General features: G+C 34.4%; 1 protein-coding gene across 2 annotated transcripts in view; it reads left to right on the forward strand.

Annotated features, from left to right (window-relative positions):
• Positions 1-13,764: 13,764 nt before the first annotated feature.
• Positions 13,765-27,124, forward strand: part of LOC140752960 (protein tiptop) — a 316,120-nt gene continuing 302,760 nt past the window's right edge. Inside the window, exon 1 of one of the 2 annotated variants that reach the window (XM_073087276.1) lies at positions 13,765-14,037. The gene's annotated coding sequence lies outside the window, so the exon portion shown is untranslated. Of the gene's footprint in view, positions 14,038-14,252; positions 14,388-27,124 lie in introns of those variants that run through there. The other variant, XM_073087277.1, reaches the window with a different exon arrangement.

The raw sequence follows: 27,124 nt of genomic DNA on the forward strand, positions 1-27,124 counted from the left end.
CTTTTGTTAAATATTAACTAATATAAAGCATATACATCACTACGCCTTTGAATAGGTACCTAATGTCGCTTTACGCCGGAAGTTTATGCTGCTATTAATGCAGAAATATTTATTAAAGGTAAGCAAAGTCTAGGATATAATCTAGTTAATTCTGTAGCCAGTTAGCACGTTTTGAGGAAATTTGAAAGCGGCGTGGGCGTCCGTTGAAATGGCGTTGGAATTGGCAAAAAGGCAGCGTTTTATTGTTTTACGGCATTTAAACGGCTAGAAACAAAACATCGCATTATGCAGGCACGCGGCTTGTCATAAAATCAGAAATATCATTGCGGTATGATTAGCGCCGCGGTGCGTGGCCCAAGTGAAGAGATAGGGCGGGTAACATGAAGCATTGTTGTTAGGCACAGGTTATTTATAGAATTTTAAACTGGAAAATTATAGAGTCCATATAAGATAAGAAAAATAAATTAAGAAGTAAGTTTTTTCCTAGGCACATTCAACGCTTCCTATTTAGCTAGGAGCCTCCAATTGAAATTCTTTAGAAAGGAGTTTATTTAAAAAAAAATCGATTAAAAAGTACACTGGTTTTGACGAATTTTACGTTACTTTAAACTTTTTTTCAATATGTAATAAACATTAGCAATATCATGTGCCATTTATGGTATCCGCGAAACTTGCGTTTTTGCACCATCCCACCACAAGATACCAACTGCTGCGAACAAAGATGGCGGATTTACATAAAAACTGTTTAATCGTAACTCGGGACTGGCTATCGCGATCTGAACATATTACCATAAATTAATCCAATAAGGGATTGAGGCGATCAATTTATCTACATTACTGCGCGGGCGCAGGATAAAGGATCGAGATATACCCGACAGAGGGCGCTAACTTACGTCAAGTTATTGCGTCCATTAGAAGCCGACATCTTTGGCCGGTTACGATTTTAATTCTGTAATTTGGGAGGCTCAGCCAGGCGACAATTAGATTATTTATCCTCAATCGTCAAAGGTTGGAATGTTTGCAATTTGTACAGGTTGTGTTGAGAAATTTACTTGTGATTGAACAGAACCTAAAGGTGGAGGAAATTACTTTAAATCTCAAAATACAGCCTTATAACACAGTTTTAGGAAATTGGGTACGAATATATATTTATTGTCCTATGTACAAATGACAACAAGAACATGCTAGACACTTAATTTTGACTAAATCTTAAACATCACTCCCTGGTAAAAAAATAACATGTTTTTTAATTGCTTGCCTTAGACTTAATTGAGACAATCAGTGTAGCATTTTAGCTCTTACTAATATTATTTTTATTTTATTAAAATTAGAGTATTCAAATATACCTATTATCTGATGCCTGTTTTAAATGAAGGTTTTTGTTTACTTGCTTGTGTACCTACACAACACCAAAGGATTTTTTTGTATAATTCGCTTTCCACACTCGTCGAAAGCCTTCTATTAAGACTATGTTTTCCTACAAAACAAAGTGGTTTACTTTATTTTAAATATAAATTTAAAAATAAATTTAAGAGTACTTGTGTGTTACGCACGTCGAATACTGATTGTGACGTCTCATTTCTTACACTTGTGTTCAATATGTTTTTACCTCCAAAAATTTTGTTCTTTTTGGTTGACATTTCAATAAGTATTTCGGGGATCCCGTCATGTAGCATATATAATACATATTAGTTGCATCTCTGACGGTTGGCACAGCGGGCTCCGTACCTGGCCTCGCGTCCCACTGTCACTCGCCGTGAAAACTTCTTTAGATACATTTCTCAATGCTAAAATATTGTCTACCGACCGATTTTTGTCACATATACCTATAAAGTTTATTCGCCCTTTTACTGGTTTGAGATTGATGCCCTCGATAATTAATCTAATTCGAGTCCCAAATTATTGTTGTTAGTAGAAAATGTAAATCAAAGTATGGCGTTAATATACGGTAAAATTGTTTTGATATATTAAATTAAAATTTTTATCATAGGTCTGACTATGACTGAAGAACTGAATTATGACCATCACCATTTCATTTAGGGGTTAAGTTTCCGCTGCAATACGTGGCTTCTTTGAAAGGCAATTTTTTATATAGCTGAAAAGCTCTTTCGACCAATTGAGCTGGGATGGATAAGCGACTTCTTATGAGATTGAAAGAAAATCAATACATGTTAGGTCTAGTGAATAGGACTACGATAGCAGGCCGACAAAAAAAACACATTTCACGTAACTTCGGCTATTAAGTATTAAATCCCAGACTATCGTACATTCACCCACACGAGAGCTCCATTCAAAAACTGAAAAATCCAATAAAGGGGGTACACACGAACAAAGCGGACCTTGACATTAGCCGGTGCGAACGAACCCCGCTTTTACGATTCATTCACGATCGCTCCGCATGCTGTTGTTGGTGATTCTTTAAATCAGGCATAGCGTATAGTGTCCGGTTTTTCTAGAATATATAAATTGTGAATAATACATCTACTTGTGAATAGACGAGAGCATAGATAAGAAGTCTTATATCAGATACAAAGAGAAGAATTGACCTTCGATTATTTTTTCATTATAGTAGCATATAAATATCGTTTGTGTTTTGGTTTGAGAGGTGCTTATTCTTAGAAAGTGTGGTACGGACACGCGACGCATTCCAACTTATTCTTAAAGGGAAGTACCGCCTATTTTGTGGACATCAAACAGAAGTCAATTTTATTTGAGGTTCATTACATTGAGGTTGATCCATCGACCACAATTTCCACTCACTGAAACTTAAGATAAGTCATTATTAAGGTTTCAACAAAATCATATATTCCTTTGCTAAACGACTGCTACAATTACAGGAACACGAGGTGCAAATCCGTCGACCCAACAATTTCATTCTTAGACACTTCAAAGCATACCTTATTTTGCGAGTTGACGGCAACACGAGCGCGCCCACTCGCTACGTTGGTGTAAACAGAAAAACTGTACGAAATGGGTATAAACATAAAAATATTATTACTACAGTGTTTATGTAAGTTCTATCGCTTCAACAACTTAACAAGCACTTTCATATTTTATAGGTATTAATAGGTTACTAACCCGCTATTTAGTGGAGTGCTAAAGATATAGCTTTCAAAATCACCTCCATTAGATACTCGTAGGTATATATCAAACTTATTTCTCTACTAACCCACCCGGCAAACGTTGTGTTGCCATATAAATAAAAAAAAGTTAAGGGTGAACAACCCTTATCACTTAGGGGTATGACAAATAGATAGTAGCCGATACTCAGACCTACTGAATATGCGTATAAAATTTGGTGAAAATCGGGAAAGCCGTTTCGAAGGAGTACGGTAACATTGTGACACGAGAATTTTATATATAAGATATAGCTACTTGTTTGTGCCTTATAATAGCATTTTAAGGCGCAGTAGTATTTTGGTTTGAAGTGGTAAGGCGACACATAAGGCGTTTCAACTTAGTAGCAACAACGCCACCGTGAAGCCTCGGACAGAACTTCAATTCTATTTTATCAAATTTAAAACTGATGTCCGTGGGTGGCAGAGATTACCTACTTACCATCAATGAAACTGCTTTGAATTGTATTTTGTTAATCAAATTAAGAAGAACAAAATACACAAAAAATACAATATATTATTAGCCAATCATCAATTTGTAAGCAATAGAGACACCCACAAATTACAGGTCATTGCACTACAATATAAAAATAAAAACTACTTTCGAACATCAAAGAAAACGGACAAAGCACTTACAGGCAATAAATGTCATAAAATAAACAGCTACACGTTGTTTCTAACTGAATAAGTGTTAAAAATCATACATTTATCCCATAAAGGCAATAAAAAACCGATTTGCATTATTTGGTAATAGTAAAACAATAAAAACTCTATTCTCGGTGTAGAGCCAGGGATATGCATAATATTAAGACATAGATTCCGTGGCTTTTACTGAGCCACGAGGAAATAAAATGTCAGCCAGTGGTCAATAATGTCATTGTTTATATAGGGCGCTGTCACAGCTGAAGCGAGGCGAGTTTAATAATATTGTAAAGCGAAATAGGACAGTGATACATTCTAATTCGTATTTGGCGATACTGGACATAAGTAATGGCACTGTTAATGAGATGCAGATTCTTTTTTTCCTTTGAAATTATACACTTATACCTATGTTGATATAACTGAAAAGATGTATTTTATCTGACAAATTTTAATTAAATATTAAATTTCTTTATAATATTTTTAATTGAATTCAGAAATTTTGGGTCAATGATGACATCTCGGTTAACGTCGTTAGCGGACGTCATACCGGTTTGATATGCAGAGGTCTACTGACTCTGAATGTTTATGAATTGTATTTTGTGTATCCTTCATATCACACCAGACATCAGGATAGGATTACTATTTTATTTATGGAATATTTGCATTATTCTACGTCGAACTTTTCCTTCTAATATTGATTCAACGAGCTATTATTAATTTATTTTGTCATTTTAAATGTTTTATAAATAAAATATTTTGTAAGGATGTTTTGAAAGTTATCGTTGCTATTAAAGATTTCAAAATGTAAAATAGTTTAAAACGGCTCTTTTTAGCTATATATCGCTTTGCTTTAAGTATACAACTCGGGTTTTAAGACATTAACTCAACAGAAATTACTGCCCCGTTTTGACAACTTTACTATGCACTCTGCCAACCGGTATACGCTCTTATGTCTACCATATAGGGTTGGGACTCGCATAAAACCTTCGCATATATAGTATTGCCAACGTCAGTAACTAGAAAGCAAGTTTAAATATTGTTTGAGACATTAACGACCGAGAATTCTGACATAATACAATATAAGAGAAATATAAACTACTTACTACCATAATGTATGTGCGAAGGACAGGAATCGGAATGAGTTTAACGTAAAATATGTTATATTTTATTCATAAATATATTGTACTACATAGTCAGTTATAGATAAGCTAATGTTAGTTACAACTTTACTTTGATTTCCCTATTTCTGCCATAGAGAAGTATAAAGAGCGCTGATGTGTTCTAGTTTGACGCAAGGTAGAGATAGAGAGATACTCATTCGAGGTATCTTAATATCCTAATCTTGGGTAATGAATTGGGGTAATGAGAATGTGTGATAGAATACACAAAGTAGGTAGGTACTACATTCTATTTGATTTTAGTGTTTTGTGTGACTGGCATTGACTTTAAATTCATAAATAATAAAATAACTATCTATTACTACACAATACTTTCAGTTTCTATCGTCCACAATCGACTCCTATGAAATAATATTTCAATTTAAGATCATCCACGATATGTAGAGTAGGAACAAGAAGGCTCAAAGATATTGTCTAACAAACGTCCTGGGAAAGTCGGTTTCCTTAATAAACTTTTATTCCATACACGTAAGCATGGAATAACGCATGAAACAACAACTAGCGATCATCCATCCAACTTCGTTCCACTTAGACTTCATTTTTTTGGTAAATTATACTCCCTCCAACTATAAGTAACTTAAGTTCAATAATTGAACAAAAAAATATTAACTATATAATTAGATAGACAGATACGCGGATATGCAAATAGGCCGATAAGCAGATATGCACTAATCAGTCGGGTCGCGGGAGCAACTCTTGCTTCCGCCGTCAGCTCGCTTCCGCGGCGAACATGTCGCGGTAATGCCTTGTTCGTTCCTGTTTGTTAATCGAGCAGGTCATATGTCGGGTATTGTCGGGTGTCGGGTACTCGGGTACAGCCGGGAGTGCCGGGACTCAGTTACGCGTAGTTGTGAACTTGTTCTCCTACTTAGTTATACATTGCGTGGTTATTATAATAAGTTGTTATTTTTTCATGTACCTATACGTGTTTTTTAAGTAGAATAGTAAATTTATTATTTAAGGGTGTTGTGTAATTTTAACATGTGTGTTAACATTAACTTTTCCATTCCAGTGCATTTCATGTTAATTTTCAATCAAGAACTGAAAAGAAAGCAAGTTGAAATACTTACACTTTTCAGTAAATCTTATGTATAATATTTTCGTGTCAGTGACCGTACTCCTCAGAAACGGCTTTACCGATTTTCACCAAATTTTATATGCATATTTAGTAGTTCTGAGAATCGGCTACTATGTATTTTTCATACCCCTAAGTGATAAGGGTTGTTCACTCTTAACATTTTTTTATTTATATGGAAACAACGTTTGCCGGGTCAGCTAGTATTTTAAGTCGTCTCTCACAGGTTAATATTTAACACACTTGTCATAATTTTAAATTAATTAGTCATACTATAAATACTCATCCATAAATACGAAATATTCACCTCTACTTAACCTCAGTACTAAGATACACTGCATTCATATGACAGTACCTACCTACATAAAACTCGCAAAGGTTGTTGACCCTTAATGTCCGAAATTCATAGCTACAAGTCTTTCAACTATTCAACAGTTTCGTGTAAGATACAAAACTTTTCTTTTACACAAAGCTCCGAATGTGTAAAACTTAATTGCACAAAACCACAAAGCTGTAAGTTATTATTTTGTTTTTCGCAACGTTGCCAGACGCGAACTGACTTAGAAAATGTCAATGTGACATTTATGACGTAGAGTCAGGTTTAACATTTGTGAACGAATAAAAGTTTATGACGCGTTAGTTTAAGATACGACGCGACCTTGAGGTAGGGGTGCTTTTTGGGGTTAATGTTACTCAAATGTGCGTCTTATGTGCACGGGTAAAACCAGATACCTTGTAAGACGTTGATTTTTACAGTGAGCATTTATAAATTTGTTCCCGTGTAATAAAGAACTAAAAGCACCTACCTATTCTCACTGTTATGACAAAACTTATTAACACCGGTTAATAGTATTCAATGTGTATCTACTAAAGATCGAAATTAGGTAATGTCTAGTATGACGAAATTATTAAATGCCGATCTATGGTAGGCAACACTGTGGAAGTGTGGATTGATTATTATTTATAGTAATAAATCTATCTACTCGTATAAATAACCTATCTATCTGGCATAGAGGAATATGAAAATTATGACCAATGTATCGTGTCTGCTAATCACATATCCACTTTGATACTTTATTTATCCTTACATATATTTTTTTAGAACCTTAGTTCAATGGAACTGGCGCCTATTAAACAATTAAACCGAAGGTTTTCCCTTTACGCTAGCGGTTATAACATTAAACCTTTGGACCTACCATAAATGAAGTACTAGTAGGTAGGTACTTACATTGTAAGCTACCTGTAATCGTTCATCATAAACGCGTCGTCATCAATTATAACATGAGCTATAGTTTTATGCTTTAATTAATCATAGTTTTCTTGTAAACTCAATGGTTTTTTGTTGTCCATTATCGGTTAGAATTAATTAATAAAAACTTACACACTAAAACGTTGGATTCACTACTAAGAAATACATATTGAAATTTTAAAATAATATTAGAAATATTCCTTAATGGGATTTTTTACGGCCAGCGATACCACTGTTGTCTTGTTTTCGTGAAGCAGTTCTTGCGTTTTAGTGTTAGTAGATAGGTACTGAGGTAGGAATTAGGCAGGAATTATTGTTCCCAGAGGTGTCAATGCATCTGTGATATTGGTGGAAGTATTTCGAGTTAGTGACAGATATCCATGTACGTTAGTGACCACTTACCATCAGATGCACTGCATGCTCGTTTGCTTCTTCAGTAATATGGCTCAATTATACTTACTTGGAAGCTTCACTGTATATTTATCCATCCTTGATACGTGCAAGTGTTGTATATATATTTATATCAACGATCTCGGAAACGGCTCTCAACTATTTTCTTGATATTATGTATTTAGGGGGGTTCGGGGGCGATAAATCGATCTAGCTAGGTTTTATTTTCAGAATATGTTGCATTTTTGTTTTATTATTACAACACTGAAGCTCGGTCATCCAGGTACTTTTAAATATAGTAGAACACTTCGTGGTTTGACTAATATCTTCCCTTTGCCACACTTTTTTAACGTAACATTAAAGTTAAGCGCACGTGATCGAATTTGAAGCAAGTGATAATGTGGTGATAAGCTTACGCAAGTTTTTCATCTTAATCTCTTAGCAACGCTTCTGTGGCCGACGTCTTGTAAGCCAAGCCTGTTAGTGTGGACTACTGATGTCCATAAACAGGAATGATCAATTACCATCAGGTGTAACTTCGTTTGATACATCAATTTTGTAAAAAAAATATACTAATACCATACACAGCATTCTATGGACTTGCATAAATACGAATATAATAACCAGTTACACGGCACAACCAATCATTAGCCCACGAATAATTCATATTCCTCTACCGTTGCGTCGACAACACTAGCCTTTACCGGTCATCGGTAAATTGAGTAATTACTTATAAACCGCCATTCATTCCCTTTCGTCATGTTAAAGGACTTTCTGCTCGCGGCACCGCTTGCTCGCACGCCCGTGGACAGCTTGGTAATTTTCAACCCTCCACGGAATCCTTTGTGGGTCGACTTCGGAGGCACCATTGCCGCCCCTATTTATGTTTAATACCTACCTAATAGCAGTGTTAAGCGCTGCTGTGTTCTATACTCTTAGTATGAATTTTTACGTTTTAACAAATAATACTGTTTTTGTTTTTGTTTACGTATTTCCCATATACACTAGTCACAAAAATTAAGGGATATAAAAAAAAATCCAAATTTTTGGGTGATTTTCAACAAGCTGTAACTCCGAGGAAAATGGTCGTACAGAAAAAATAAAAAAAGCAAATTGTAGCTCCAAGTGCCTAGTTTTCAGGTATGACCATGAAAGGGTTTTGAAAACTGCACGATATTCTCTATAAGAAAATGTAAACATTTTTAAGAAAAAAAAATTTTTTTTGAATTGAAAACTCGGACTGAAAAAAAGACAAAAATTCGCAAAATTAAGGATATTTGGATAACTTGGTATAGCTTTGGATAAAATGGATGAACGAAGGATATCGTCGGTAATTTTTCAACCTCAAAGTGTCCCCTAAAATCCCTCAAACATACATGTCGAATTTATTTAAGAAGGACTCTCAGAGCCATTATGAATCATCATGAGAATAAGAATAATGAAGCAGGTTTAAAATGGCCTCTGGCCTTTATCCAGGTGTCCAATTTTAAGTACCTAGTATTGAATTTTACGTTAATTCAAATTAAACTAAAATATAGTATAAAAATATTAAAACCTAAGCCGTTGACGAACAGGTGAACACGCGCTTACATTTTTATAAAAATTCAAAGAAGCTTTGAATAACATGTAAAAATTGTAAAAACAATGTAATATTTTATTTTTAATCGCGACGGAACCTTTTCAATTTGGACGTCGTGAACTTGGCGGTTTATTAAAACGTATTTACAACAGGGCTAATTGATTATAAGGTAACTGTTGCATCGCCAGTCGCTATGTAATATATTGTTCTGTAAAACTTTTTTGTTATAAATATAGAAGTTGCTAATAAACACGCGATCCGTTGACAATACTGTCAATTGTTGTGCAAGGATTTCTGTGAACAACATGAGAAATTATTAATCTAATTAGAATTCTATAACAGATAGGCTACAGATCAATGACGTTTTATACTATACATCTATGCTACAGGTGCGTTGCTATTTGGTGTTGCAGCAGTTACTGTTGCCCATGGAGATTTATGAAATCCACACGAAATAGGACAGAGGCATACCTACTTTAGTTAATCACACATTTGTTCTTTCTATTGAGGACTGAGTAAATTCTTAAGGGATATCACATTTATAATCAATATTCAACATTACCCTAGTTCTAGTTATATCATGCTTATCCTTATGTGGATGCGGTGGAGCTTATCAAAGCTGTCAATTTACAATCTTTCGCTACTTATTGTATGATTTTTGTTACAGGACCAACAGGTTGTTGATTATGTTTAGTTCCAATTATTTCTTAAGACGAATGATCGTTTATCGCTTCTCGGTCGATGTGGCACGTCGGTTATAAGTGAAATGTCGCGCTTATGCAAGTCGACATGCACTAATGTGAGTTCCTGTGAACACGCGCATAATCCAGTAATTACCGGCCGCAGAATATCTGCCTCACATGACATGGCATGCATTGCGCGCTGGGTCCCACTGCTGGGCACGGGTCTCTGAATGAGAAAGTGCTAGACTAGTTTCTAGACATCTGATGTAGCACACTAATAATCTTCTATAACAAGTAAACAAGTTTGAAAAGTGGTAGAAGAATGGAATAGGTAGGTATGGTTCGACCAGGGAAGTACCACCGCCACACTTGTTTTTAGTGTAAAGTAGTTCTGAAGTTTCGGTGGAAGAGTAAGTGTGGACGCGGCCGAATTAGGAAGGTGGTTAGAGATTTGGAGACCATGACACGTAGTTCTCAGGAGCGGCAGCGCATCTATGAGCTTCAAGTTAAACTCTTGTTCTCTGGAGTTGGTTACAGATGTCCACGGATGGTTGCCACTTACCGTCAGGTAGACTGCATGATTTTAAATTTAGAATTTTAATGTTTAAAGGAAACACAGCTGTTTACCAAAAATATTTTGATCGTTGCAATTCACATTCACACAGGTCTCCGAAAGTATTAAAATGACACGACAAGGATCAAGATCAAAGATAATCGTCATCTAATTACAGGAGCGCCACCTGACGGTCCACAAACCAACAAACAAAACATTTCAACATGGTTAAACCAACTTAACTTTCAATTTCTTTTTGACCGCCATTCTTATTTTAACAATATAGGGTCCTTTGTTCATTGTACTCAGTTTTGGAGTCCTCGAAGAGTGGTTTTCGTGCAATTTCGGGTCGTAAAAAGGGTAATTTTCGCGGCAGCCATGATGGATCTGTCATCACGGCGCTCGCTTTATGACGGCAAATTATACAGTCGGATGCGCGTGCGCAAGTCTCTCTGTGTCGAATGATTGAGCTCGCAAATTGGGTTAATATTATTCCCAATAAGCCGATTAACTTGGATAAGCTGAATGACCTCACGTCGGTCGTGTGATAGTGATTCAGGCGGTCTGTCCTGAGTTCGATTCTTTTGTCGAAAATGTCTATAGTTTTAAATGTTGAATTGATAACCTATGCAACTGGGTTAGAAAATCGGTCTTAGTACATGAGAGTTTTCAGTACAATTCCCAGACATATAAATAGACGTCTTTATTAGGTAGGTAAATGGTTTTAAATGTTGAAAAACATTGATGACTACGCAACGGGGTTAGAATACCAGTGTGACATCCAGAGGGTTTTCTGTCCGATTCCCAGCCACGTAGGTAATTGTCTTTGTTACTAATTTAGATTTTACTTTTAGGTCAAGGTGTGTACGAATGTACCTACATGTGAGTGTATTTTTACGTCATGTTTGTAAAATTAGATATCATGTACAAAAAAAAAACTAGGTAGGTAGCTAAATAACATAATGACCAACTTTTCTCCTTATACGCCCACTACCTAGGTACTAAAGTCCAGCAGTGGGATCAGAAAACTTAAAGACTTTGGGTTTAAGTTATGTCCTGGACTGTCCCACAGGTAGCTAACCTAACTAAGCCGGACAGACAGATAAAAAGTGTATTTTATATAGGTATTATTGTCAACATGCCGTCATGTCATGTCATTAGGGCGGTGCGTTGACCTGCGCTGGTTGTTAATGTGGGTTCCGATAATCTGCATGAGGTTATTGCCAATGTTTGTGTGGACGATGGGTTAGCAGGTAGAGGAGAGAGGGGAAATTAGTAATTCAATTTTAATAGGTAACTCAGTGGGTACCTACAGACATCGAATGGGTAGATGGGCACAAATATTCCTTTTAACTATGCCTTGGCACAGCTTTTGATAGATAGAGTATCTCCATAAAAAGACCGAAAACACCTAACAAGGCACCTATAGGTTAGCAGCAATGTTTTAAATTTATATGTAGGTAGGTACTTAGGTATCTACTTTGGTGATACATAAGTATAGATATCTCACCGCCTTGTAATTAAAAGAAGCCATTAAATGGCTTAAACGGCTGACAGTTCTGTCAGCCATTTAGTGGCTGTCATGGTGCAATTTACGCGGAGCAATGCCGATATGTGCAGTTAAGTGGTGCAAAAACACGAAATCGAAGAAAAAGGGCTGAAAAATATCGTTTCATTCGTACATTTTTTAAATATTTTTCAAACACGAAACTAGATGACAGTGACAATATCAATTGTCAAAACTCGTTACATTTTCTTGTTACGAGTGAGTAGTACCTAGTGAGTAGTGATTTCTTCTATTTTTTTATTTCAAGTATAAAAATGGAACGTAGGTACCATTTGTAATGATTGATTACAAACGCCCAAACTAATTAATATTTGAATTTGAAAGTTTATGTTGTTAGATACTTAGTTTTGAAAGTTTTAAATTATTTATTAAACCGATCTGGGGCCTACCTACCTGTGTATATTTATTAAGCGCAAAATTTGGGTGATACCTACATAAAACAGTCACAAAACATTAAAAACTTCACGCAACTAAAATCTCAAACGAGCTCCATCGCATGAAAATAAAAAATAACGAATTAAATAGTAACATAATGTCCAATTTCTATTTTCAAATAAGCAAACAATTAATGTCAATAAAATTATACAGATAAAGAAGCAAGAAAATGAATTCCAAGTTCAAAATTCGAACACAAGCGGCATTCCGCGCGAACTTGTAAGTTCGTGGCGTTAGCGTGGGGTGGCGCGGTGGGCGGGGGGCGGGGCCCGAGGCGCCGCCCCGAGCGAGCGCGATGCAAGGTCACTCGCCCCCCTCCCGCTAATGTTTTGGTTTGTGACTTCACTCACTGTGTTCTACAAGAATGCGAATTTTACAATTATGAATTTTGGAACGTTCGAATTTTGAACTGGCGTGATGAGGTCGGTGAATTGTTCTTGGTTCAAAAATTGTTTTGTTAGCGTTTGTAATTGGAACATGTTTTGTAAAGTGCATTCTATGTCCGATTTTTAAATTAAAAGTGCGGAAAGTACCGACTAAATATATTTTGAAATAAATTTATTTCATACCTAATAATCGTTTTTTTTTTTGTTTATAATTTATATTAAGTTTTGTGTCTTTCGGAAAACTGTTACCAGTAATACTCCTAAAGAAATAAAATTTTCTTTTTAATTTTTTGTAACGTATTTATTATTTTTATTTATTTATAATTATAAGCAAAATAAGTTAAGAATATTAATAATTAGATAACTTAGGAAGGCAGTTTTAATTACTTCTTTAAGGATAACTAATACGGTCAAACTCTAACAACAACCAATGTCACATAATCAACTTCCACTTTCTATAAAGAAATACCATACAATTATCAGGAAATCAAAACTCATACTTAAAAAGTTTTAATAACCAATAAGTTTTAATAAAAGTTTTGAAGTTTCATATGTATCTAATTGTTTTATAAATTATTCTACAAGAATTTAATAATTTTAGAAGTAATTAGCGGAGGAAGGAAATAAGAAGTTTTATTGTCCCCAAAACATCGCCTAAAGAAACTTTGTAAACTTTTAAACAATTTACACCCACATAAACTTCAAAACTTAAGCAAAACCACAAAAATATTTAGTTCCCCATCAATAAATATTATATCACAGTCGAACAAACAAAAATTACAAACCGCGGCGACTTTTAAAAGTGCAAAAACGTGCATGTTATCGTTGCGTTGATTGAGCTAGTTCCGCGGCCGGCCGGTGGCGCTGGCGTCGCGCCTCGCTCGCCGCGGTCGCCGCGCGTCATTCCGGCCGCGGCGCGCGACCGTCCCGCACCGCGCTCCGTGCCGCGTACACATCGCGAGTGAAGTGCCCGACTGTGCCAGTGAAGTGACCGACACAAACGTAACAACTAACTAAACACAAAACAGTAGCCACGGGACCGCACCGGGAAACCTTGTTGCGCGAGTTGCACGGTTCGTTAAAAACAAATATTAGCGGAAAACAAAGGATCTTTACGAGTTGCTTGCTTAGCTGCAGGTGACAGGTGGAAGGAAGGCTAGTGACGACGACCGAACGATTCTCAGGTGAGTTGCTGGCTGGAGATTTTTTTTAAGTGATACGGCTACCTTTTCGTATTTCTCCAGTCGCAAAAGTTAGTTTTCGGCTATTTGTCTGCTTAATTACACAAATTGAGGTGAATGCTAAAGTTTGTTGTAACTTTTGAGTAGGTTTGTGAGTTTTTTAAGCGGGAAATGGTCGGAAAAGTTTGGAAACTGGAGCCAGTGGCGGCGCGGCGACGGCCGGCGCCGGTACTGTGGCAGGTGGCTCGGGAAATGTTGTGAATTGTGTTTATATCGTGTGTTTGTTCAAAATATTGTTGACAATATACGAGTTTCATAAATTGAAGAAGGAAGAAGGGAATTAAATGAAATATGTAAGTTCTCGTCAGACAGTAGTAGCGAAACATTAAAATATTTATCCTAAAGCGATAAAAGTTGAAGAAAAGTTTTATCTCCTCTGTTTTATTTAAAATTTAACATTAATATCAAACATATTCAAGTTTCTACTTTCATTTATTTAAAAAAATATAAATATACAAACAAAGGTAATGTTGAAAACTTCAAAAAGCAATGGTGACTGATAAATGGAAAATAGTGAAAAGTGCGTAATACCAAATTATTAATGTAATTTATGAAACGTTCACGTTCTAAGCTTAAGTAAGTGAATCTAGTTAAATTCTATGACCCCTTCTATACTTCTAAACAAATTAAAACTATATCCAAACTTCAAAACTAATTTTTATTAATCTAAAAATTAGGATTAGTGGAAATAACGAAACGGCCAGGGGCGCAGCATTCATAGACGTTTTCAGCGGTGCATCTGTCAATTTTTTTTCTATCCGCCATCTTTAGTTGTATGCACCGCACACACGCGCCGAGGGGGCGGGGCGCGAGAGCGGGACAGAGAGTAAACACTGCGGCGACATTTTGAACATTTTACACATTCGCACATCTCTATCTAGTCGGCGATTACATTTTTTTATACTGCGTTAGTACTTATTAGAATTTGGTAGCTGAATTTAATTTAAAATTGTTTATTTATTTTGATTAATTAAGGTACTTTTTTTAACTTTCTTAACTTTACTTTTTTGCTAAGAGTTGTTATAAAGTATTATTTTTTAATGATTTTACGTACGCTTGTAGAATGGCGGTGTTCTCGGGTTAATATAGGTACATATTTTAATAATTTGGCCTTAAATAACAAGATGCGAAAATAATTTTAAATTATTTTCATTCAAATATACCCACATACATAGGTAATAAATTCTAAATTTTGCCCTATCATATGAATAACATATTAATTTGCTTAATATTTCATAATGTAATACAGGACTATCTGTGTCCAAAATAAAGTAAATAGATACCGTACCGTACCGACCTAAAGTATGTTTATTTATCTATTTAAATTTACTTTATTTATTAATGAATTATATATTTTTTTTTGTTAAACAGTGCAATTAACTTCTTAATGCCAGGTCCATTGAGAAAAAAAAATCTGTTAAATATAGGACTTTAATTGAAATGGTTCTATTGCAATTATTTTTACTGAGAAAAGATGTGTCTTAATAATAAAGGGTTAAAAATACTGGCTTTTAAAACAGCCAATCCATACGCGTCACGTTTCACAATATTATAATTGAAAGAAAACGGGATTTTAATGATTTTATTAAGTATATAGGTACCTTATACAAACAATTATCAAGTAGGAAACTTGCAACCAAACCCGAACTAAAGTAGATCCAATAGTAGATCTTAATTTTTTAACGATTTAACTACTTATCTATCTATCTATCTATCTATCTATCTACATTATATTTTATGTACAGAAGGCAATAGCATGAGCTTTTTATTGCTTTCAAATACAATACATTTACCTATATGATTTTAAATAGTTATTACATCTGTAAGTAACCACAATATTTTCCAACTCTACTCATTACTTACCAATCACCATGTAGATCAGCTCTTATCAACATAAAATAATTATACAATAAGGATTGAAATAACAAAGAAACAAATTAAATTAATGACGTTTGAAATCAAAACGTAGTAGGAAAGACCAGAATAATTTCAGAAATTAAAAAAGTTTAAACCCGAATAATTTCAGAAATAGATGGATCAATCGCCACACGAGAATTTCTACCGACATTGAATAATTGAATTGAATTGAATAATAATTTATTATCAAACAAATGAAATAAAACGGTTTATTCATAACAATCTAGGTACAAGATGTTATTCAGATTTACTTTGTTATATTATAAACTACAGTATAATACAGGACAATACTAACATAAAATCAATGAATCATTGCAAACATTAAAATTCTTAGCATATCATGTTTCTAAGATACGACCACAGATCATTTATCGTTCTGCATTACGACATGACATGTGCATGTGTGACATGTGTGTAACATGCGTGTGTGACATGCACTTTACATGTAAACGATTTTAGATTTCCTGCGCACTTGTCATTATATTTTCTTAGAATGTTTATATATAATCCGTATGATAAGTAATTGACGTGTCATTGGTGTAAAGTTACATCTGATTGTATAAGTGGTAGATCTTAGAATATCTATTGATTAGGTAATTATTATTTCCATTTGTTAAGGTAGATAAACTAAGGATTTCTTGATAGGTATTGTTCTACATTTATAGGTACGCAATATATTGGATTCAAAACACAAAAACAGTTTAAAAATATTGCCGCTCTTTGAAAAAATAAAACTAACTTTGATAAACTTTTTCGATTTAGATGGTTAAACTAAATAAATAAATTGATAATTCCATAACCAAGTTTAAGTTAAAAATAATTTAAAACAAACTTTTCATCTCATTCGCAAAACGATACGTCAATGGGATCTTATAAATACAAATGTGCTTTCTTTCAAATTTGGTGACGCATTGGTTGGTTACTCTTCGGGTGTTGCAAACATCCATGCGATGGTGGGTATTTTCCATCTGGCAACCCGTGTAGGTATGCTTTATTATTCAAACTCAAAACAGGATTGAAAGTAGGGCCTGAAAGCCATAAACGCTACGCAACTTACCTCTGAAGACTCCGTTAGTAATAAATAATAATCAATCTTAAACAATTTTAGATGACATGAGCTCTTCAAAAAAGGTGTAAAAACTTAAAAAGAGTTCTCCTCCAAAGCCGGCGATGCATTGGCGACTCCTCTGGTGTTGCAAATGTCCATAGGCGACGATGCTAACTTTCCATCAGGTAGCGTGTCTGCCTCATCATTTACGTAAAACTAAATATAAAAAAAAATGATTAGTCTAAATTTAGTTCACATTAATTATTACAAACGGGCGTTGGAACTTATAACTTTTAATGTTAAAAAAAAACGTAGGTATGTGGCGCAATATACGTAATGTGTAAATGGAATTTTAAAAATGTAGGAGGTGTGCCACAAGTAATTATAAAAGAGGTGTGAGTGCGAACTGACCACGTGTGATAATGTTGCGTTATTACAACGCATCTTTGCAGTTAACGCCAACGTATCTGATAACAACGCAATTGTTGAACAAAATGACGTACGTTTTGTTTTAATGTAAGTCGATTATAGGAATTGTTCTTTCGGTGTGAAAAATAAAGTTGGGTATTATTGTGGTTGAAAAAATTATAATTGACTGTTAATTTTACTAGCGGGCATGTAGCAAAATGTCAAGCTCTACTCATTCGTAAATTATATTTTACCTGTACATGTAGATGTCAATATGTATAGGTAGGTACGAAGTAAACCTACCTATAATTATATTATTTTAGCAAATAATGCAATTATCATGGTTAAATAAAGTCCGCGTAAAACTGCTAGTCCGCTCTGAATATAGAAATGAATTCCGTCGTCATAGCAAATTGTATGACTACATCTGCTCGCGAGAACTTCAGAGCGGACTAGCAGTTTGGCGCGAACCATACGTCTATACTTACCAAATAGCTCTATTGGTGTTTTTTAGTTATTTCATAAGTAATATTAAATTAGTAAAATAAATTATTAATTCCCTATATAAAAACAACAAGACCATGTTATACCGTAACCGTACCGTACCCTGTATTAATATGAGTAGGTACTTATATTATGTATATTATTTATGTGTATACCTACAATGAAGTATTGCATTTAAATATATTGTGTAGTAAATTAAATAGCTCCTTCTTGTTATACCACCAAAGTAATTTAAAATGTGTGATATTGGGAAACGGTCCCAAAAAGCAACACTATTTTCTCTTTCACATGATGTTATAAACTTTTATCGAATTAAAATGGCCAGAGATGAGATGGCTAGCAATGTCTTTTCGTGAAGTTATTTAGGTACCTATGTACTGCCACCACATTCAGCCCAGCGCAGTGATTGTACTAAAATCGTTCTAATTACGAAAGGTATGTCTAGCATTTAAAAACAATCATATTTATTTTTATTTTATAAGGGAAACTGGCTGAATAGGGTGTACCCGTGTAATATGATATGAAAAATAAAATAATTTTGAATGACGTTAATTATGTCGATAAGAACCCATAGAATAGAAAATGAATAATAGTAATAAGCGCAGAACTTAATTTTATCTTTATCTTTTATTAAAAGGAAGCATTTGACATGTTAATAGTTATTAATACTTATAATAAAAAGCGTGATACCCATAAACGGGGATGTGTTTTACTTCTTTATTTGTATATTTATGGATTATTAAATATAATATTTATTATACATTTAAAGCGCTACGATATGGTGACTTTATTTATTAATAATAAATAATAATATATACGCGTAGAATTTGGTTATTTATGGTACATGTGTGTCGTTTCGGCGCCAATTAAGACTACGGACGAACATCAAGTTTTTGGAAACGTTTTGATTAAATAATTTCATTAATTTAAACATTTTCATATGGCCGTAGCTTTAATATCTTCTTTATTAAGTATAAATTTAAAACCATAAGAATGATTATATAAAATGGTAGTTAATAGTTATGCTACACTTATATTCACGGTCACACGTGTTTTATTAGGAAGCATAAAAGTAATTAAAACATAACTTTTATATTTAATTACGTTTTCGATATAAACTAGTCCTTAACTATTACTTATTACTATCAGATAGGCATACTGTACTAAAGTATTATAGGCATAACTTTAACTTATGCTACTTGCTCGCAGTTATTTTATGTCTTAGGAGCGGCAAATAGACACCTGTTAATAATATTAATTGTACTATAAAATAAATGTACAGCTGTCTCTAACTCAATTAAGTAGGTATAGTATTTTTACCTGAAATTGGATGCGTTGTTGCCTCTGAGAACGAGTTTGAAGCCTGATACTGTTATTGATATACCTACTGCCTGCTCTAGGACACTATTCAAGTCAAGATACAGCAGCTCACACTAATGTTATAAAGTATAAATAGTCAATAAACTACTGGATTACCTACTATACAGTTATCTGGTATACAGTTATCCCTACTTTTTAGTCTACGTTTCTATGCTGGGTCTGAGAGTAGGTGGTTTTGTCATTGTGTATTTCCATGTCACATGACAAGGGAATTTCATCATGGGCTATGAGAGAAACAACATCCTTTTTAGAATACTTTATTTATAAAAGTAAATATATGTAAACATTTGCTAGGAAAAACTGAAACCTAACTAAATGCTGTTAATTGCGATTCCATCTAGGAATTTCAGGATTAAAAGCATATAATATTATTTTTATATAGAAGTGCCAAATCATGTCAAAAATTCGAGTCTATCGACCGACAATTCTTTGAGTTGATACAAACATATCGAAGCTGTATTTTAGTAATAATCATTTTGACTCTCTCTAAGGGCCTTGTCACACAAATATAGGCCAAGGGCATGAGACGCTAAGTGACATCCACACAATAATTAGGCCAGGAGCCAACCATGCTTCAGCTGTTACAAGTAAGAATGATTGGTCAGTGCTGATGGGCTGCACAGAAATGGATAAGCAAATTGGCTTCATTTGGACATGGTAATAATCCCGACAGTCACATTAATTTAGACAAAACATACGCATGTAGCACATTAATGTTACGTCTTATTTAAAACTGTGTATTAATTAAATAATTAATATAAGGTAGTTAACCGACATAAAAATAAACGAAACTGAAATGCTAGCAACTTCCGCTTTCAGTTCAAGAGTCAGTTATTCGCTTAATTAATTAAAATTAATAAAAATGTAGTTATGTACTTAATAGGCTAAGTAAAAATGATTTTTAAATACATTAAGTTATTGTATAATTGTTGTGTGATGTAAAAAATGTTTTTTTTGTTTATTTTACTAATGCAAATTTTTGAAATAATGACTGGTGTCATTGCTATAACGCTTTCTTTATTAATAATCCCACTGGAATCTCCTATAATGTGCTATGGATACGCAAAATATAACATAGTAAACTAAAACAGAAACCTAAAATTACAATCAGATGTTTTTTTGGTTGGGCGTCGAACCCAGAACCCAGCGTGGCAGACCGTCACAGCGACCACGCCACCCGGATCTTCAAACACAATTGTTATACGATACCACTATCAATAGACATTCTCAACAAAACCAATCATCGTACAAAACCTTCACAATAGTACGGCCAAGTCGTCACTGTCAACTGTATGGTCAGTGACCATTTAACTAAGGGTCAATCAACGAAGATCAAAGAAAGTGGCGTTCGATCACGATCGCTCGATACCATCTCGATCCACGGTTCCCATTGGACAAAAACCCGATAAACAATACGTAGACAATAGACAGAAAAACAGATGAAACGGCGGAGGGGAGAGTGGGGTTATCGTAACCAGGTGAGAAGTTACGTAGATAATTGTGGAAATAATATTTTATTTTTAACCGATTGATTAAGTGGTAAGGATACCACTAAGCATTTGTTTTATCGTAAGATGGTTATGTTTTCAAATAATACCATTTTTAGGTTCTTTTTTAATACCTACTTGTAGGTAACAAAACGGATGGATCATGGAATATACTCATACATATTAGCGCAGGTGTACATAAAATAATTTATTTTAAAATCGTTTTAATTATAATATGGTCGTATGCATTATTTTGAATTGAATCCGAATATTTATAAAATTACTGGTGATTTCTACTTAATCGTTATCTTAGAATAGAAATGTTTTGATGGGCTGCAAACTTCCTAATTTTATCCTATGGGTGGTCTGCACGTGACATCCATGCAAATCAAATCAAATCAAATTTTTTGATTCAAAATAGGTTCTTTACAGACAACTTTTTGAATGTCAATAAAACTACCACCACTTCACAAGGTGTTTTGCGGTGTTTCAAGGTGTTATAAATGGTATTGTCATCTAACATGGTACGTATACACGGTACAACTTAAAATGTGTACTTAATGACTATCTTAAAAATTACTAATCTTACTATGTTAAGCTGATAACTTTAAAATCATTGTGTTCCAACTAGGCCCTCTCGACCCTACGTATATTATACGAGTTCTTGACCTTGTTACTTGAATAAACAGTATAAGTAATACTAATTAGTATTATCAGTGGTATTTGTTAATAGTGTTAATAGGTATAAGTATTAACCGGTAGTTGTTTTAACAATTTCCACATAAATGGCAGCCGTATGTGGTCCATCTGATGTTGTCGTTGCATTAACATTTATAACTTCAAGTAGGAATGAGGTTCCCATTTAACTGCTTTTACTATAATGCAAAGTTTCATTAAAACCGGTTTAACGATGTTGTAACACGATGCATGGTTAAATAGTTTTCCTGTTTCTTCAATTTTATCATAGAGGGCGTTGTTCGTGTAACAAAGCATTTACATAGCTACTAAACCCTTTATTGTTACGGTAAAAGTGCTATCAGAAAATGTATATATCTGTGCGAAGTGTAAAGTTCTATCTACATTTATAAGACAACTTTTAAACAAAGCTACTTTAGAGACACCAAATAAAAATCGGTTTGTATATTTTTGACTGTGAAAATAACAAAAATATACACAGCTAGCTCTGTACACTTTATATATAAACTAAAGATCAAATACCAAATCACATGAATAAAGCAAGACTCACACGTCCGTTGGTAATGCGTGACTGATTTAATGACATAAGCCGGCAATTAGCAAACAAGATGGCCGCTGCGCCCGCGCAATGTCAATAGCGCCGTAAATCATCCGCCATGCTCATTTCGACTATTCAACATATTTATTCTCGTTCGGTTTCTTTATCTTAGATACGTGATCGGTTTTAATCGACGGATCGACCTTTCGTTGTTGTATGACCATATTGAGTTGATAAGTCATATTTTTTAAGTCAAGTAGGTACTCAATTGTGCTTATGTGCTGACATTATGCTTGATGTCAAATGGACGTATATGCAATGACACGAGGTTTCTGGATACTCAGTTTTAATTTCAACCACATTGTACTCTTATAATTATTTTTTTAATAATATATTTATTTCTTAATTTATCTTTGAGATGTGCATTGACAATTATTGTAACTACGAATCTTGATAAAATTTAAAAATAAAAATTGAAAAATTGTTTAACATTGACATCACGAAAAGTCCAAGCATGCGTAGGTACTTCTGAACTAAATTGAGGTTTGCCGTGTAAATAAATGTGCTTGACTTTTAAATCAGGACACCAATTAATTATAGGTAGGTACTTTTTCTAGTTTTAAGAGACGCTTATAGGTTACATTTCAACTTTGTCTTCAGTACCCCTGAACCCCCCTCACGCATCAGTGGCGATCTTAAGTAGGAATTTAACCCTATTTGCGATTGATTACACGTGTCCATGGGAAACAATGACCATCACTATCGGTTTATTTATCGGGGAGTTACCATTACTACACCCATCTCTACCGTAAACCTAGCGTTTCGATGGAAACAGGTGGATGCCGGGTGCCGAACTTACACGTGAAAAGACCTATAAATCCTGTAATCCTCCGGAATGGTAATGAATCTGTGATTGATTCCAGATAGAACCCCTGTACTATATGGAATTGTTTACACATGTCCATAGGCCGCAGAAACCACTCACCTTAAGCCGGACCGCATACTCGTTTACTACTTTAATTACTAAAACATATGTGTATCACCAAATTTATGTGTATTTAAAAAGTATAATTTGATGTTAGTATATGCAGTATTTAATTGCAATGTTTATCTATAATCTAGTTTATTGATCCGTTGACATGTAGCCGCGGGCTATTGGCTGGCGCCCATATACCCATTAACATAATATAAACCATGGTTTATTACGCCCGTTTAAAACATCTATTCATAAATTTTATTGTTCTCTGTTACTATACCAACATTTATGGATTAGGCTGCTAAAATTTGTACGGGGGTCTAATGGTAAAGAAAATTATAGGAAGGAAATTATTATGGGGCTGATTTTTTTTAGATAACCAAAAATGTATGCTTTATTGAATATGTTGGTAGAAATGTTTTGTTGGGAAGATTTTGTGAATATTACTGAATAAACTTTATGTACCGTAAGTGATGAGGATTGGAAAAGTACCTATTAAAGAAGCAGTGATAGCCTAGTGGTTAAGGAACACGGCCTCTCGATCGAGGGGTCCGAGGTTCAAATCCCAGGCACGCACCTCTGATTTTCAAATTTATGTGCGTATTAGAAATTAATTATCACTTGCTTAAACGGTGAAGGAAAACATCGTGAGGAAACCTGCATATCTGAGAGATTTATAAAAAACAAAAAAAATAAATAAAAAAAAAAAAAATCTTAAAGGTATGTGAAGTCTACCAATACGCACTTGGCCAGCGCGGTGGACTATGGCCTAATCCTTCTCATTCTGAGAGGAGACCCGTGCCCAGCAGTGGGACAGTAATGGGTTGATGATGAAAGAATAATTTAAATTATAAATATTATGATTTCTTTATTAATATAATTTTATATTAATTTGTCATGTCATGTAGGTATCTATCAAAGAAAAACATCAAACTTCAAAATTGGTTCATTGACTCACGATATCTTTTTTTCTTAAGGCCAACTCACACTTCTCGTTTTTAAGAGCAAACAACTCGATGTTATGGTATTCTAGCTATGTTGATGTTTTGAGATTTACGAACAAATCGATATCGTATACTTAAATATCGTGAGAATGTTAATAGCTGGACGTGGTATCGTATGTTTTGATAATTGGTTTCGCACGAAATTTAATTAGGAATGCTAAAACACATGTAACCACATGTAACCATTTATAATTTAAGGCATTTTTACGATAAAATCGCAGTGAAAAGAGATCTTCATTGAATTTAAATAATTTGTTAATCTTATAATAACTTTAATACAAGTTACTTTATAAACCGTCATCTGGAACCACCTCGTACCTCTACTCGTACCTCTACCCTCTACCTCTAGTAATCAACGCTGTATTAAATTAAACTTCAACATGAGGTCGATCACGGATGTGGCTTCGCCCATGTAGTACGAGTACTAAGATGGAATATAACGTAGTGTCTCATTATAACCAAGCCTTAATAGTATAACCGACCTTTTACATTCCATGAAGTTCTGGAAAGCATGAGAATTTTATTACGTTGCGTTCAACTAACGCAGTATCCTATGGCTTACCTAAACGCTGCTCATATTGAGAGAAGACTCGAACCTACCTACAGTACCTTGACCCTTTAAAATAACGAAACATCTTCCATATCTAGCTTTTATTAAAAATCTAGGAAAACATCTCATGACGTCATGTTGGGTTCCGTGGTTGCGGAGTTTCCCACTGTCAACTGTTATAATTCTTAGAAGTCCAAAATTCGTGTTATACCCACATACCGATCGTGAGTTATGACCACCACACCTCGCTGACCGTGGGTGGACTCACGTATTCCAGTTTTTGAATTAATAAAATTACACGGTGATGCATAGTCTTAAAATTACGCATTTCTTTGGTCGAATGTCGTTGGACTGTCTTTTTTTGTCCATTTTTATATGCTTACCTCTGTTGAGTTTATTCAATTTAGTTCAATAATGGCCCTTCAAAGGCTGATGGAGTGAACCTGCGTAGCGTAACGTAGCTCAAATTTAATAATGTTAATAGTTTAAAATCTAAAAGCCACGCTAAAATCGCACAAGGAAAATCGTTAATCCTGATTTCTGACGATCCTGATGAGGTGAATGGGATAAAATTATTTAAATCGTGAATTGTCATCGGTTCTTGATAATTGTTCAAAATTTTAAATAAATCGGATCGTTCAAAGTGGGTGAAAATCGAGTTCAAAGATTCCGTTACATACATACATACATGCATACATACAACCCAAACTAATAAAAGCGTGGTAAAAAGGTGAGTAAACTAGTATGCAGTTCATCTGAAAAGTTGTCATTGCAGCCAATGGACGTCTGTTACCATCTCCAAATATAACAGGCTCTATCGGAAGCCGACCACAGATATGTTCCAGTCCTGAGGACCAAAGTGGTCGCCTTATATGAGTCTACAGACATCCTCACCACAGAAGCTACTGTGTTTTGGTTTCAATTGTGTAGTGAGGCTGATATACTATAAGTCATTCCACTTCAGTCCCCAAGGACAACAATTTTTGTGATCAATTTAAACGATTGTTATCCTATTTATATTTATTGAAAGATGTTAATTGGTGGTTGATTCCTGGCTTTCTTGGCTACCTGCAGTACCAAGAAGATAGTGCCTAGTTGCCACTTATACGCAATAAAAAATTGGGAAGGGTCACTGGTTTGCACCGGATGCAATATATTATATTTTCATAGGTGTTTGTTTGTCTTACATACTTTTTGTATATTGTAAAAAATATATTTGTAATAAAAACATAATGACATCCGAATTACATTTACATACATGACTCATAAAGAGTTCCAGATTCGAATCCAGGTCAAGCAGACATCCTTATCATCAATTTCGATTTCGGTTCTAAGGTACCCATGACACAAGGATTCCTAGATTATTACTAATAATCTAATAATTTATTAGAATAGAAAGCGTTCTTTTTCATAGCGTATATGTTCAGTTTATAAGTACCTATCACCTAATTAAAAGTTGAGGGTTCATCCTGTAACTACCTATGTATATTCCTATGTAATAATGCAAATGTATGGGAAAGATGGTGACTCAAGCTTCCCCACGTTTAGTAGTGCGTTTCGTTTATCACAGTAGGAGGATAATAAGAAGGAATACGCTGTTCTCTCATTCTTTATGATAACCATCATAAGGATAACCTCCTAAAGTCCACGGTAAATATGGATATTCTAAATATAGGAAACGATACAGATTTTATATCGCAATGTTTTCAATATAAATAAATCCGTAGGTATATACTCGTAAGTTTAATACATAGTAAAGAAGCATTATAATTTAACACAAACTTTTCAATGAACTAATTTCAAATTAAAATAAACATTTTCAATAGAAGCAGCGCCTACGTCGAATAATAATATTTATTACATTACTTGTATGAGACGCGAAAATCCACTTATTATAATTACCGGGTGGGTCCTAAATCAGGCACTTATCATGGTCGGTCGATTTTTTCCAAACGTGACATTTCGAAAATACTTTATTTATCTAAATGTGTCGGGTCGCGTCGCGGACGCGTCTGTTTTTGTCTAACCCGTCAGTGTGGGGTGGCCATCCGTCTTTTCTAATTGAGAGACTGTCCGGTTTTGCAAACTAGTGCAAAATTATTTTTTTTTACAATGTTAAAGTAATAAAGTAGAATGTAGTCCCAAACGGAATTTGGTCACAGACGCGCTGCTACCCCTTAGGAATAAATTGAAACGCCTTCTGTAAATGTCTCCCTTTACCATACTCATTTCATTTTCATTAGTATCACTCAAACATGAACACTGCAGCATTAAAAAAAATTTAAAATAGAAATAAACTTCAATTTTATTATCACGATGTCACATAGATATTTGAATAAACATAAATCTAATTAAATCTTAACATACATCTGAAAATCAACGTTCGCCCGAATTTTGTGAACCCTCTCTCCAGTTTGACGGTTGGCTGTCCGGCACAGTGACACAGCATGGCCACACTGGCCAGCATCCGTCAGACAATAATTTACATAAATACAACATTAGAGCTGAGTTAATTGACACAT

Source organism: Epargyreus clarus, unplaced genomic scaffold, assembly GCF_041222505.1.
Source record: "Epargyreus clarus isolate Ecla_fem2 unplaced genomic scaffold, WU_Ecla_fem_2.2 ptg000026l, whole genome shotgun sequence".
Classification (NCBI taxonomy): Eukaryota; Metazoa; Arthropoda; class Insecta; order Lepidoptera; family Hesperiidae; genus Epargyreus; species Epargyreus clarus.